This window comes from Chiloscyllium punctatum, chromosome 7, assembly GCF_047496795.1.
Source record: "Chiloscyllium punctatum isolate Juve2018m chromosome 7, sChiPun1.3, whole genome shotgun sequence".
Classification (NCBI taxonomy): domain Eukaryota; kingdom Metazoa; phylum Chordata; class Chondrichthyes; order Orectolobiformes; family Hemiscylliidae; genus Chiloscyllium; species Chiloscyllium punctatum.
In genome coordinates, this window is record NC_092745.1 from 117,025,775 (window position 1) to 117,039,718 (window position 13,944).

Here is a 13,944-nt window from a genome sequence, read left to right on the forward strand (position 1 = left end):
TTATCCTACCATTGTACCTGGGTAACATGTGACTGAGTAACTGGGGCTGTTTTGAGGTGGCATGTGACTGGGGGAGTGGCCAGAATATCTGTAAGCAATGCAACTGATCTGTATAAAGGGGATGTTTTCTCTTTGTTCAGTGCCTCTCTTTGACCAGACTTCGCATGCCTGTGAAGAGGATCAAAGGGGATCACCAAGCTTGCACTGTGCTTAATAAATTTGGTTACCTGTTCACAGAAGTTGGTGTGTTGCAGTTACATAAAGTGTGTAAGATCCTCTGGAATAAAAGAACATGTCAATGGTGAATTCAAATGGCAAGTCAGAAAGTAAAATATTTTGTAAAATTCAACCAAGAAAATCCCCAAAAGTAATTAAAAGCTGAATAAGTCGGGCTCTGTCCCTTTTAGATTTTACCACAGTGAAACGAGTAGGACATTCAGCCCAATAGATTAGTGTTAGTAGTGGATGCTGCAGGAGCTTCTTCCGAGCCAGTTCCTCACATTTTATCAAGTTAACTGTCTGCTTTTTTTCAACTTCATAATAGCTATATGCCTATTGTTTGCCTAATTTTTAGTTGTCACATTCTCACCATTTTCTTGGTGAAGACATTTTTTTTCCTGATTTCACAGCTGAATTTAGTTGTGACCGTCTTATGGCCCCAAGTAGCAGAATTCCCCTCATTAAATTTGTTTTATTTGATATGAGTGAGATAAATCTAGTTGAATAATTTTTTTACAGCAAAATGATTGGATCACCATTTTGTTTTGAGGAACATGAGACTTATTGAAGTTTATTTTTCTTAATGGCAGATGATAGTAATTAAAACTTACCATTCTATTGAATCGCACTGAAGTCACCATTCCAGTCTAATGTTTGTGTGTGAAGTTTCATCTGTCTCAATGACAATATCTACAGGAACTTGAGACAATTTAGACAGGCAAAGAAGGCAGCAAAATAGTGCTTTAGGGCAGCAGTGTGTCACATTTTTGAGTGTAACAGTTGTATGTAGATATTTTGTATTTCAACATGTTCAGTTGTTATTAAATACTCCGGGACAGGTGGAATTTGAATCCAGAGGTAGGGACACTACCATTGTACCATGAGCACGACAAATTTCACCATCTGTACGTTGGGATTGTCCTTAGAACATTAGCTTGGAGTTCTGGATTCCTAATCTGGTGACTTTAACACTTTGCCACCAAATCCCTTTTTATTAAAGATTTCACAGCACAGTTGATGACGATTAAGGCTTTTGGTGATGGTCATTTTATGTCAGTGTGTTCAGGCAGGTGGGTTTTCAACCCACACCTCTGACTGAGGATACCACTACACCACAAACCCTCACAACGTGTATGTATGATTGCTGTGAATTGATGTCCAATTTATGTATGACTAATACTAATCATTGTTAATCTTACTTGTGTATTTGTGGCAAAATCTGGCCAAAGTACAAGTCATTAATTTTTCTTTCTTCCTCCTGAGAGATTTCTGGACATGTTGGTGCAAACCTACAGTAGCTGTCAACAAGTGGGATGGACTATTACTTTGCAATTGTATTTATTGTAGCAACATGGGATGAAGAAAAGCTATTCAGTCCCTTGATCCTGGCCACCATTCAACCAGATCATGGCTGATATTTACTCCAAGCACATGCATCTTTTACCCTTGACAATACCTAATTTAGTTATTTAAAAAGATCCATCAGTTTCTGAATCAATTTACAGTTACAACTACAGGTGGTTTTGTTATGATTTGCTTTTTATTAAAGTGAATTCGCTGTAACTCTTTTGGTGAATTGGGGACTCTTTCTTTTCTTCTAAAGTGCGACTTTTAAAATGTGCATTGGCTTTAACATGATAACATTGCCAACACTTTAAGTGCTGTTTCTAAAGCACAATTTTTCTATAATTCAGTGTTGCGCAAGAACACAACCATTGTGTTATAGAAGAGCAGCCTGTACTTATCCTTTTGTTCATTAAAGTGGTAGAGAACACCTAACTGGCTCTGTTAGACAGCATCTCCATTTTAAAATTTTTATCATTTTTCTCAAATCCTTCTATGGCCCTGTTTCCTCCTGACCTCTAATCTGTTCCTGTCCCAAATCCCCCCTCAACTGCACACACTTAATCCTGGAATCTTGAACATCCTAGTTTTTGTCTGCAAGTGGTGGCTATTTCATTTGTTGCCTGGACTCTTAATGTTAGTTTGTTCTGAAACCAGATGCTACTCTTTGAATTGGTACTAAACTTGCTTCCCTTGTTATGATCTACGAGATAAGTCAGACCCCAAAATGAAACTTGGCCTGATAAATCTTGCGTTTTTATTTTAGTTAATGTCATGATTAGTGACTGAAATATATTTCCAATGAAATGTAGATTTTCTTTAACATCAGAATAAAAGTTTTTTTTTATGCTCAAGAAAGAAAAACCTAAGCACCCTAAATACCTGAAGATGACGGTATGTTTTTTTTAAACATCACACAGCAAAGTTTTAACCTGTTTCCTAATACTTTAAGTTGACTTAAGTTAAAGAAATTATACCAATACCTCAACTTTAATGTTTTTATTCAACTAAGTCCTGATAGCTTCTTTACTATAGACTGTGAAGTCATTTGAAGAGCCCTTTCCAAGTCTGATCTTTCCACAAATCTGAGAAGCAAAATGTTCTTTAGTCTAAACTTTCAGATATCTAACTAAATTCCCCTGGTTTGGAAATGTTCCAAATTGAATCCTTCAGCTGAGAATTCTAGGATTTTGACCCCGCGACAGTGAAGGAATGGCGATTATATTTCCAAGTCAGGATGGTGAATGGCTTGGAGGGGACCGTGAAGGTGATAGTGTTCCCATATATCTGCTGCTCTTGACCTTCTAAGTGGAAGTGGTTATGGGTTTGGAAGATGCTGTCTGAGGATCTTTGAATTTCTGCAGTGCATCTTGTAGATAGTATACACTGCTGCTACTGAGCATCAGTGGTAGACGGAGTGGATGCTTCATGGATACAATGCCAATCAAGTGGGCAGCTTTGTCCTGGATAGTGTCAAGCTTCTTGAGTGTTATTAGGACTGCACTCATCCAGGCAGGTGGGGAGCATTCCATCACACTGCTGACTTGAGCCTTGTAAATAGACAGGCTTTGAGGAATCAGGAGATAAGTTATTTGCCACAGTATTCTGAGCTTCTTACCTGTCCTTGTGGCCACTGTGTTTGTGGTGAGTCCAGTTGAGATTCTGGCCAGAGATAGCCCCCAGGATGTTGGTAGTTGGGAGTGATTTGGTGGTGATAACTCCTTTTGAATGCAAGGGATGGTGGTTATGAAGATCTCGATCTCTGCAGGAGTCTCTTGGTTCCACGATTGGTCAATAAACACTCAATCCGTCTGGTCCTTCCAGATTCTACACTTCATTTTATACGGCTGGGCACAGATCATCCAGAAACAGAAGTTAAACACTTGCATGTTCCTCAGAGAAGCTGCGCACACGGCTTAAAACAAAGACATTTTGATACTTTTCTTAGACAGGTATAGGCCAGAATCATACATAATTACCAATTAATTGATGGAATGGTTTTATTGACAGCAACTCAACCCAATGATGTTTCCTGGGAACCAACTTTGTTTTCCAACATTCAAGGTATTCTTACCCCTCGAACTTAATCTTTGCACCTGCACTAAAAAGTCATTTAGGATGGCCAGTAATTTCTTGTCTAGTTATTTCTATGCTGTAAGTGAAGCATTGTCTGCTAATCTCTGTAGAAGCTGACTGTGGTTAGTCAGTTATGCAGCTTTAGCAGAGTTAAAAGCCATTTTATTGCAGCTTTAAGCAGAATTGTCAATTTGCAGCCTCGAAGCCATTTTGTCGTCATATTTGCATTAAGAAGCCATTTTATTTCCACATAACTTTGCAAGAATATGTATTAAGTGGTTGTTCCTGACAACAGCTAGTTACTTCAGCCTATATTCAGGTTTCAGATGCTCAGTTATATTGTGTCTCTTATTGGTGATGGTCATAGATTAGCAATTGTGTGGTTACTTACCACTCATCTGCCCAAGGCTGGATATATTGTCTGGATCTTGTTGCATTTGAACATGGATAGCTTCAGTATCTGAGGACTCACAAAAGGTGTTGATCATTGTGCAATTGTTGACAAACATCCCTACTCACCACCTTTTATGGTGGAGGGAAGATCATTGAAGCAGCTGAAGATGGTTGGGCCGAGGACACTACTCTGAGGAACAGTGATGTCCTGGAGCTGAGATGACTGACCTCCAACAACCACAGCCATCTCCCTATGTGTCAGGTATGACTCCAAACACTGGAGAGTTTGCCCACTGAGCATTGATTCCAGTTTTGCTTGGGCTCCTTGATGCCACAGTCAAAAGCAGCCTTGATGTCAAGGGCTGCCACTTGCCCCAACTCTGGAATTAACTAATTTTGTCCATGTTTGGACCAGGGCTGTAAGAAGGACTGCAGCTGACTGGCCCTGGCAGAACCCAAACTGGGCATTGCTGAGCAGGTTCTGCTTGATAACATTGACACCTCCCATCATTTTCCAGAGAGCAGACTGATGGGGTGGTAACTGGCTGGGTCGGATTGTCCTGCTTTTATGCACAGGGCAGACTTGAGCAATGTTCCGCATTACTGTGTTGTAACTGTACTAGAACAGCTTGGCTAGGGGCATGGCAAGTTCTGGACCTCCAGTTTTCAGTACTGGTGCTAAAATGTAGTCAAGGCCTGTAGCCTTTGTAGTATCCAGTATCACCAACTGTTTCCTGATATCACGTGGAGTGAATCGAATTGTCTGAAAACACGTATCTGTAATTCTGTGGACCACTGGAGGAGGCCAGGATGGATCATTCACATGGTACTTCTGAAGATTTCTGCAAATGCTTCAGCCTTGTCTTTTGCATTGATGTTCTGGGCTCTTCTATCATTTAAGGTTGGGGATATTTGTGAAGCCTTCTCCTCCAGTGGGTTATTGAATTGTCCGCCAACATTTGCGACTGGACGTGGCACAACTGCAGAGTTGAGATCTGATCCATTCATTGTGGGATTGCTAAGCTTTGTCTATCACTTGCTGCTTGTATGCTAGTAGTCCTGTTTGATTCCGCCAGGTTGTCACATGATCTTCAGATATGCCTGGTGCTGCTTCTAACATGGTCTCCTGCACACTCCATTGATCCCCTGTTTTGACTGTAGTGGTTGAGTGGGGGATGTTCTTGGCTATGGGGTTACTGATTTGTGCTGGAGTTCCATTCTGCTGCTGTTTGATGGCTCACAGTGCTTCATGGATGTCCAGTCTTAAGCTGCTACATCTGTTCAAAGTCTGTCCCATTAGCACGGTGACACCGCCAAACAACATGATGGATGTTATTCCCAATGTGAAGACAGGACTTTGTTTCCAAAATGATCGTGGGTGGTGGTCACTCTTATCAATTCTGTCATAGACAGATGCAGTTGACAGATTGGGAAGGATGAAGTAAAGTATGTTTTTCCCTCTTGGTTCCCTCACCATCTGCTGCAGACCCAGTTTAATGGCAATGTCCTTTAGGGCCGTCTGTGGTACTGCTGCCAAGCCACTCTTGGTGGTGGACATTGAATTCCCCCACCCAGAGTACGTTTTGTGCCCTTGTCACTGTCAGTGCTTCCTCTAAATTGGTACTTCATGTTGAGCAACATTTATCAGCTGAGGGAAGATGTCACATGGTTATCATCAGGAGGTTTCCTTGCCTCTGTTTAACCTGAAACCGTGAGACTTCATGGGGTCCAGGCCCCCTGTTGAGGACTTCCACAGCAACTCCCTCCCGACTGTCCTACAGTGTGTCCCCACTCTGCTCGGCCTGTGCTCCTGGTGAGACAGGACATGTATAGGGGTGGTGATGGTGCTGTCTGGGACATTAAGGTATGATTCCATGAGTATGTCACACTTCTCCTTGACTTTGTGAGACAGCTTTCCCAATTTTAGTTCTTGGCACTCTCATGTTAGTGAGAAGGACCTTGCTGGGTCATCAGGGCTGTTTCTGCAGTTGTCTTTTTTGGTGTCTTGGTCGATGCCAGGTGATCTGTCTGGTTTCATTTCTTCGAAACTTTGTAGTGATAGGCCATTTCAGAGGGCAATTGAGAGTCAACCACATTTCTATGGATCTGGAGTCATACAAAGGCCAGACCAGATGAGGATAGCAGATTTCCTTCCCCGAAGGACATTAGAGAACCAGACTGGTTTTTCTGACAGTCTACAATGATTTTCTGGTGATCAGTAGAATCTTAATTTCAGATTTAAAAAAAAAATTAATTCAAATGCAGCCATCTGCCTTGGCAGGATTTGAACCTAGGTCCCCAGAATATTAGCTGAGTTTCTGGATTAATAATCCCTACCGATAATACACGAGGCCATTTGCCTACCCTGAATATATGAATTACACATTGTTCCACGTCGTTCTCATGAGGGGAATGAAAATGATCCTTAAAATTTGTTCTTAATACTGCTGTGTTCCGTTCACAGCAACTTGTTTTCATTACACTCAACACTCAAGTTTTTTTTAAGACCCATAATTTACTTAAGTCCATTCGGGTTGTGGAATTCTGTTTCCTTCAAGAGTACTCTTGGTAAGGTGGCTGTGATTCGTACGGTTTTTGCCAGCTAATGAATAATTCTTTTAAATGACTAGCTGTAGTACTAAACTTCAATAACAAGTTCTTTCTTGAAATTGTTCCAAACAAAAGCTGTGGTCTCTATGAAAACAATAGCTAGATTTGTAAATTGCCAAGTGATGCAGGACCAATACCAGACTTGGTATTTCTTTCTCCACCTTTTGAATATTTCTGCTCGCAAGTATTTGCTTATCTTTTAAGATTTTGTTTATTATTATAATCATTATTGTTAATAAGAATAACTGACAAGTCATTTGATCCCCAATTCATTGCCTCGTAGCAAAGTGGCACCCACACTGACTATGTTGGTGTCAACAGCCAGTTTGAATGCCTTCTCATAATTCAGTGCTGCTAAAAGCCCTGGTACAATTGTCAGCACAACTTTCAAGTTGTCAAAGGCATTCTGACACCTTTTTGTCCATTTACATTTCTGGCTTTTTTACAACAGATTTGTGAAAGGGACTAGTACAGTGCTGAAGTTCAGCAGAGTTAGATAAAATCTTTCCACTCTTGCCAATTTAGTGCAATATTTCATGGCCTAATTGAGACATGGGAAAATCCAAACTAGCCCTTATTTTCAATTCTGTGGGTGCCACTTATGCCACTGTGTGTTGGACAAGATTAAGTTCTTTTTTGCTTTAGAACAATTACTTTTTTCAACCAGATTTATAACTAAATTGTCTTTTTGTTATTGATCAAAATGTATAGTGAAGTATTGTACATTTTCGTCCCAAATTTGCCTGAACATATCCCAGTCATCAATGCAGACAGCACTGTTATTTACTCTTTCAGTTACTTTGTTTTAAATGTTAGAAAGTTCTGGTGAATTTTTTTTATTCCACACTACATGACTGACTTAGATTAAAGTCCATTGGGTATTACAAAAGTTGATGTTTTCTTTTGCTTTACCAGTCAGTGGAACTTTATTATAATATCTTCTAACAAGTCAGTTTTGGTGATCAATTGTGCATGTCCATTTCTTTCAGTGCAGTCCTTCAATCCTGAAATAGATTAAGAATTTGCTTTTGATACTCTATTGACTTTTTTGATAGTCAATGTAAAATCCTTGATACATCTGGCATCACCACCCTCCAGTAAGTGAAGCAAAATGTGGGGTGGGATTCGGTCATTTATACGCTCAGGTATTTGCATCCACTGTGCTGGATTCCCTGGGTAACCAGAGCCCATCGATCCCCAGATCAGAGTGGTATCCCTTCCAGGGACTAGCAACATTGGACCTGTTGAAGAAGCACAGCATTTGAAGCCCAGCCTGGGACCAGCCAGTGATGAGTGCGGGCATGAACAGCAGTGCCCCCAGTTTCCCTGGTTCCTTGCAGCGTCAAGACCCATGGAGGACAAGAAAAAAGGGAGAGAGGTGGAGGGGTGGTAGAGAAATTGACATGTCCCTTGCTTGCCACCCTCCTGAAAAAGATGCCACTCATCAGGGCCTGAACAACTGGGAGAATCTAGTACTAGCAATGCATCCCCTCGGAATGAGGTGGTAATGGCCCCCGAAAGCCCCTCCCCCTCGATTGGGGCAGGGAACATGAGCCTGGCCCCCCCCCGCCCCGCCCCCAAAAAAACTGGACCTAGCACCTTTGGAGGCTGAGATGAGCATGGCTACTTAGGTCTCCCCTATACCATGAGATCTAGAGGCCCTGAGCTGACCTGGGACTACAGTGGGGATAGTTACCCAGAGAGCTCACTGGATGATGCTGATGAAGGAGCAAGCCTCACCCCCTTCCAGACTTATATCGGATGACTCTGCCCTTAGTGGGGATATTTTCCTAGAGACAGACAGTGGCCCAGTGCTGGGAGGAGAGCAAGGTTCCAAACCGCTGCCATTCAGGGAGCTTGCCTTTTGTCAAAGTTTTAGTTGAGTCTACTATTATCAAAACCTGGAGATACAGCAAAGGATCTTCCTGCTGCCCAGCCAAGGGGTGGAATCGCGTAGAACGTAGGACAGTATAAGCCTTTTGGCCCTTGTGTTGTGCTGACTTTTATCCTACACTCAGATCAAAATAACCTATACATGTTCATTTTACTATCATCGATGTGCCTCCCCAAGAGTCCCTTAAATGTTCCTAATGTATCTGATCATCTACCACTGCTGGCAGTGCATTCCATGCACCAACCACTCTGTGTAAAGGACCGACAGAGTTCTGACACCTTCTTTAAACCTTTGTCCAACCGCCTTTAAAATTATGCCCCTTTTTGTGATAGCCATTTCTGCCCCAGGGAAAAGGTCTCTGACTGTTCAATTAATCTATATCTCCTCATCTTGTACCCCTCTATCAAATTGCCTCTTTCCCCCTCCTTTGCTTCAATGAGAAAAACCTTAGCTCCCTCAGCCTCTCTTCATCAGACCTGCCCTCCAGTCCAGGCAGCGTCCTGTAAATCTCCTCTGCACCCTCTCTAAAGCTTCCACATCCTTTATATAATGAGGCGACCAGACATGAACACAGTCTTCCAAATGTGGTCTAACCAGGGCTTTATAGAGCTGCAGCACAATCTCGCAGCTCTTAAACTCAATCCCACTGCTAATAAAAGCCAACACACCATGCGTCTTAGCAACCCTGGACACAGCAGAGTCTGGTTGGCTATGGAATGATGGAATTCTCTGCCTCTACTAGTCATGTCTGCTGGCAGCTGTTAGTGGCTCCGGGAGTGGATAAGAGCAAAAGGCAGTGGTGCCAAGGCTTCCTTTGCAGTGTCCTTGGGGAGTGGAGGGGGAAAACAATCCCTTCTTTGCATAGTAATTGTTTTCAGTTGTTTTAACTGGTGATGTTGTCACGTTTCCCCACCCTCCGTTGAAGCAAAATGCTCAGACAATAGTTTTACCTCCTTCATCTTTATTCCAGGCCCTGGAGGGAGAGAGAACGATCGCCCATGTGCACAGAGACATGAGTTCATGGTCTTCTCTCAAAAAGCAGTTTCTCAATGAATTAATAGTCATTTTACAGGGAAGAGCCTCCAGATAAGACAACATACATATTAATTGGGTGATTGTTACAATCAGGTGAGTATCAGTAGCAGCGACCAAGACTTTTTACTGTTAGAGTGAATGTTTTTAACCTTGTTAACTGGATTCATGCAATGGGTACTTTTCCCCCTGTTAGCTGCCCTTGCATACTGAATGCTTATAATATTGTTGTACATAATTGCTTTTCCACCTTGTTAACCCATTACTGTTGCCTCCAGCACCCCATTGTTAACTAAGTTCCTATCTGATCGGAGTCATGCTCAGCTGAACCACTTGTTTCACAAAACTTCGAACTTTTCCCTGTTTGCTTATACCCTATACACATTCTCAGTGATGGTGGCACATGCTGCAGACATGATATCATCTTTAGCTACCCGCAATGGCATGCAGGAAGGCCCAGCGCAGATTTTATACCCTCTTACTCCTCAGAATGGGAGTACACTGTGAGCATCCTGCTAGAAACTTATATAGTTTCAGGAGACAAAGCCATGTGGGTCCTGGAGTGGCAGGGAAGGGACTTAATGAGTCACCTGGCACCAAGTCTGGAGACGTGGCAATCTTGTTAGCTCCTATTTTTCTCCACCTGGCAACTTTGAAGGTTAAGAAGCACATGCTAGGCTGTCTGCTCCAACTCAGTTCTTTTTGGAGATCCGGTGCTTCACTTTGTGAACATATATGCGTGATGAGATAGGACCTGAGCAGCCATGCTGCTTCAAAGAAATGTCTACTCTTGTCTCCATTGGTGAGGGTGAATTTGTTCTTTTCAGGGGGGAGTTTCAATTACACCTTTTTGAGTAGAAGGAATCATGACAGTATTCGGAAGAACTCAGCATCAGTGGGGAAGTTGAGACCTTTGATTTGATAGGCACCTGATGAAAACTCCATCGCTTTCACTTTTGTGAGGCCTGGGGTCAAAGTGTCCAGAATTGACCACCTCTACATTTCCAGGGTGTACACCACCAGTGTTCTGAAGGCCTCCATGTGGCAAGCTGCCATTTTCTGATCACAACCTGTGTGAGGTTGATGTACTGATACTTCTAACAACCTGCTGCTGGAGGACGAGTGGTTCATGGATGTGTTTAATTACTTCTGGACCAGCTAGAGAAGGAAGCAGGGAGGCATCCCAACCTTAAGGCTAAAGTGGAATATGGGCACGTCTCATGTTCACATCTTTTGTCAGCAGTATGCATGGGTATCGCCGAAGAGGTGGGAATCCAGCATAAAGGAGTTGGAAAAGGAGGTACTGGAGCTGGAGTTGCATCTCAATCAGCTGGATGTGGACCTGTTCCCGTGGGGATGTATGTACTCCACGATCTGCATCTCGTTGGGCGTGTACTTGAGATCGCAGGTCCAGTTCCTCAGATCTTGAGTACGGCGCTCCCTTGTGTGGATGTGTATGGGGTTTAAGCAGGTCGGGAAAGAGTTAAGTTCTGAGTTTTTTGTGAAACTAGGTTCAGCTGAGCATGACTCAGATCAGATAAGAACTTAGTTAACAATGAGGTGCTGGAGGCAAGGATAATGGGTTAACAAGGTGGAAAAGCAGTCATTATGTAGAGCTGTTTAACAATATTGGAAGCATCTAGTATGGGAGGTCAGTTTAACAAGGTGAAAAGTATTCCTTATGTGAAGCCAGTTATTCATTGTGTAACAGCAGATGGCTTAATCTTTTTACTGTTGATGCTCGCTGATTGTAATGATCTCACAGTCAATATGTAGTTGCGTTATTTGGATGCTCCTCCCTGTAAAATGATTATATAGTTCATTTGAGAAACTGTACTTTGAGAGAAGATCGTGAACTCATGTCTCTGTGCACGTGGCCGATCGTTCTCTCTCACTCCAGGATCCATAATAAAGTTGAGGGAGGTAAAACTACAGTGTCTGAGTGTTTTGCTTTGACTGAAGCGGGGAGGGAATGGGATGACAATTCTACTCACTGGGAAAAGGCAGTGGGTCTGCCAGCAGCTCCTTGTGCTGCTTGCCAATGACATCCCTTGTCTCAGATCAGGAGGGCATTAAGGCCTATGAGAGGGACTAATGTACAATTCTCTTTTCTCTCCAGATCCATACAGCTAGGAAGCTCATAGTTCTTTGGGAGGGCATGCCACGGGTCAGTCTTGAAAGTGCAAAGAGGCTAGGCACCCCTCTGAGTTTGGAGGAGCTGATTGGTGCCCTCTAAGGACTAGTCCCCGGGGCTGGATGGGCTGACAGTGGAGTTCCTCGGGACATTCCGGGAGATCCTTGAGGGGTGGGGGGTGACTATATGCAGATCCTGGAGGAATGTGTAGTCTCTGGAGATGCCCCTTGATGCAAGATGGTCATCTCTCTTTTGCCAAAGAAGGGTGATCTCTGTTTGTCAAATTAATATTCAGTCTCCCCCCTCCAGCACAGACTACAAGATCCTCGTCCGGACGCTTTCACCTTGTCTCTGCTGTGCTGGACTTCATGATCCACTCAGACCACTCCTACACCATCTCAGGCCAGGCAGCGGAGTGAATCGGAGTGTCTGCTTGGGATGCTGCGAGCTTTTCAGGTTCGGGGTGCACCTTGTTGCCTGGATTTGACTGCTGCTGCAGAATGTCCAGGGAAGGTCAGTGGGTCTCTGACAGTGGCCCTTGTATTTTGGGAGAGGAGTGCGCCAGGCCTGCACTGTTTCCAGTCAACTTTATTCTCTGCATGGAGCTGTTTCTGTACCTTTATTGAGCATAAGTAGTTGTCAGGTTTGGTCCGGTTTGGAGGTGGTCCTTTTGGCATATACAAGTGATATGTTCTTCATGTTCACAGACCTGTCTGACCTGCAGAATATGCATGGATGCGAGAAGGTCTGCTCTGTGAGGATCTGCAGGAGCAAGTGTTTGGGAACTCTGGTTGGTCTGTGGCAGATATGTCCCCTGCCAGAGGAGCCCTGGTGCTTCATGTGGAGTACCTCTTGCCACCTGTAGTTGGGAGTCCATCTTTGCATCACTGAGGAATCCTGGCTAGCAAATTAATTGAAATGACACTCACCTTAAACACAATAGGACTGCTGAGTGTTGTCTTAGTGCGAGTGCTGGTCATAAACTAGCTGGTGACTGCCATGAAGTGGTACTGGCTGGTCACTTTGCTCCCTCCCCCTGGCTTTGTCACCACCATCCAGAAAAAGCTCATTGACTTTCTGGGACAAAAATTGGATTGCTGCTGTACTTCTGAGTTTCCTGTATGAGGAGGGCAATCAGACCTTGCAGTGATACCTTTTTATATTGAGTTTCCTCCAAGATGGTGCACCCTGATCACACATTTCTGCTGTTGGGTGCACGGCCTCTGCTACAACACAGTTTCTGTCCGTAGAGTTGTCCTGGCCTCAGGATGTCTTCCAGGAGTTTCCTGTCTTCTGTTTGGAACTGATAACAGTCTGGGCCTTGATTGGCTGGCATGGCAGTCCAATTCTGCTCACGAATAGGCGGCTACTCGAGCATGGTTTGTGGTGGCTAAGGGTGGAGAGATCTCTGGATTCAGGCCATTATCAGGATTGGGAATGAGCTGGAGAACGCTGATCTATTTTGCCATGAGAGCATCAATCCGTTTTTGGCTCACAATCTGAGCCATCCAGAGCCTGACGTACAAGGCACTTGGCCCCGACACATCGCATGCACTTGAGGTGGTTCAGGCATGCAGTGGGCTTCTGGACGAACTGATCCCTGTCTGTCTGGAACTCAACATTGCAAGCCAGGCAAGAATCATGCCATCTGCCAGACTCTCTGACTACTGAGTCTCACTCGCAGCTGGTATAATGAAATGCAATTGCTAGACCAAGAACCCCTCAGAAGCCTTCATGAATCCTCCTTTAACTGTTTGTTTGTCAGAAATTGGTTTTCATGGTGCACTTTGAGGGTTCTACAGGAAAACTGAGAATTGCAATTTCCATGATGGCTACCTCTCTCATATATTAAAATGTCTGCAGCAGCTGAAATTTTGAACATTGCATTCAACTGGCACCTTGGGGACGGAACTGTCTTCAGATCTCAGTCAGAAAAGTACATACGGGTGGTTTAAACTTACAGGTATTTGTTAAAAATGGCAATACATTTTATGGGTAAGTTCAATGATTACCTTTCCAAGACGCCATGACTTTATTTTCGAAATGGTGTCTTAGTTATAGAGGCGACTTGAACAGAAGGAAAAAAGTCAATCACAGTTGTTCTGGTGCAAAAGATTATTCAGCTCCTCTTTTTTGCACTGGGTTATCAAGTGAACCTCATTACTTGCTGTCAGTTTCCTCCTTTTCCCATACTCATGCACATTATTTCTTTCATTTACTTTCTAGCCTGGTGTGACAGAAA

General features: G+C 43.4%; 1 protein-coding gene across 7 annotated transcripts in view; it reads left to right on the forward strand.

The window, feature by feature from the left end:
• LOC140480081 (zinc finger protein 644-like) overlaps positions 1-13,944 on the forward strand; it is a 167,481-nt gene that overhangs the window by 33,555 nt on the left and 119,982 nt on the right. The window contains exon 2 of one of the 7 annotated variants that reach the window (XM_072574706.1): positions 9,507-9,664. The exons of the other annotated variants lie outside the window; for them this stretch is intronic. The gene's annotated coding sequence lies outside the window, so the exon portion shown is untranslated. The remainder of the gene's footprint in view (positions 1-9,506; positions 9,665-13,944) is intronic. 7 annotated transcript variants of the gene reach the window in all.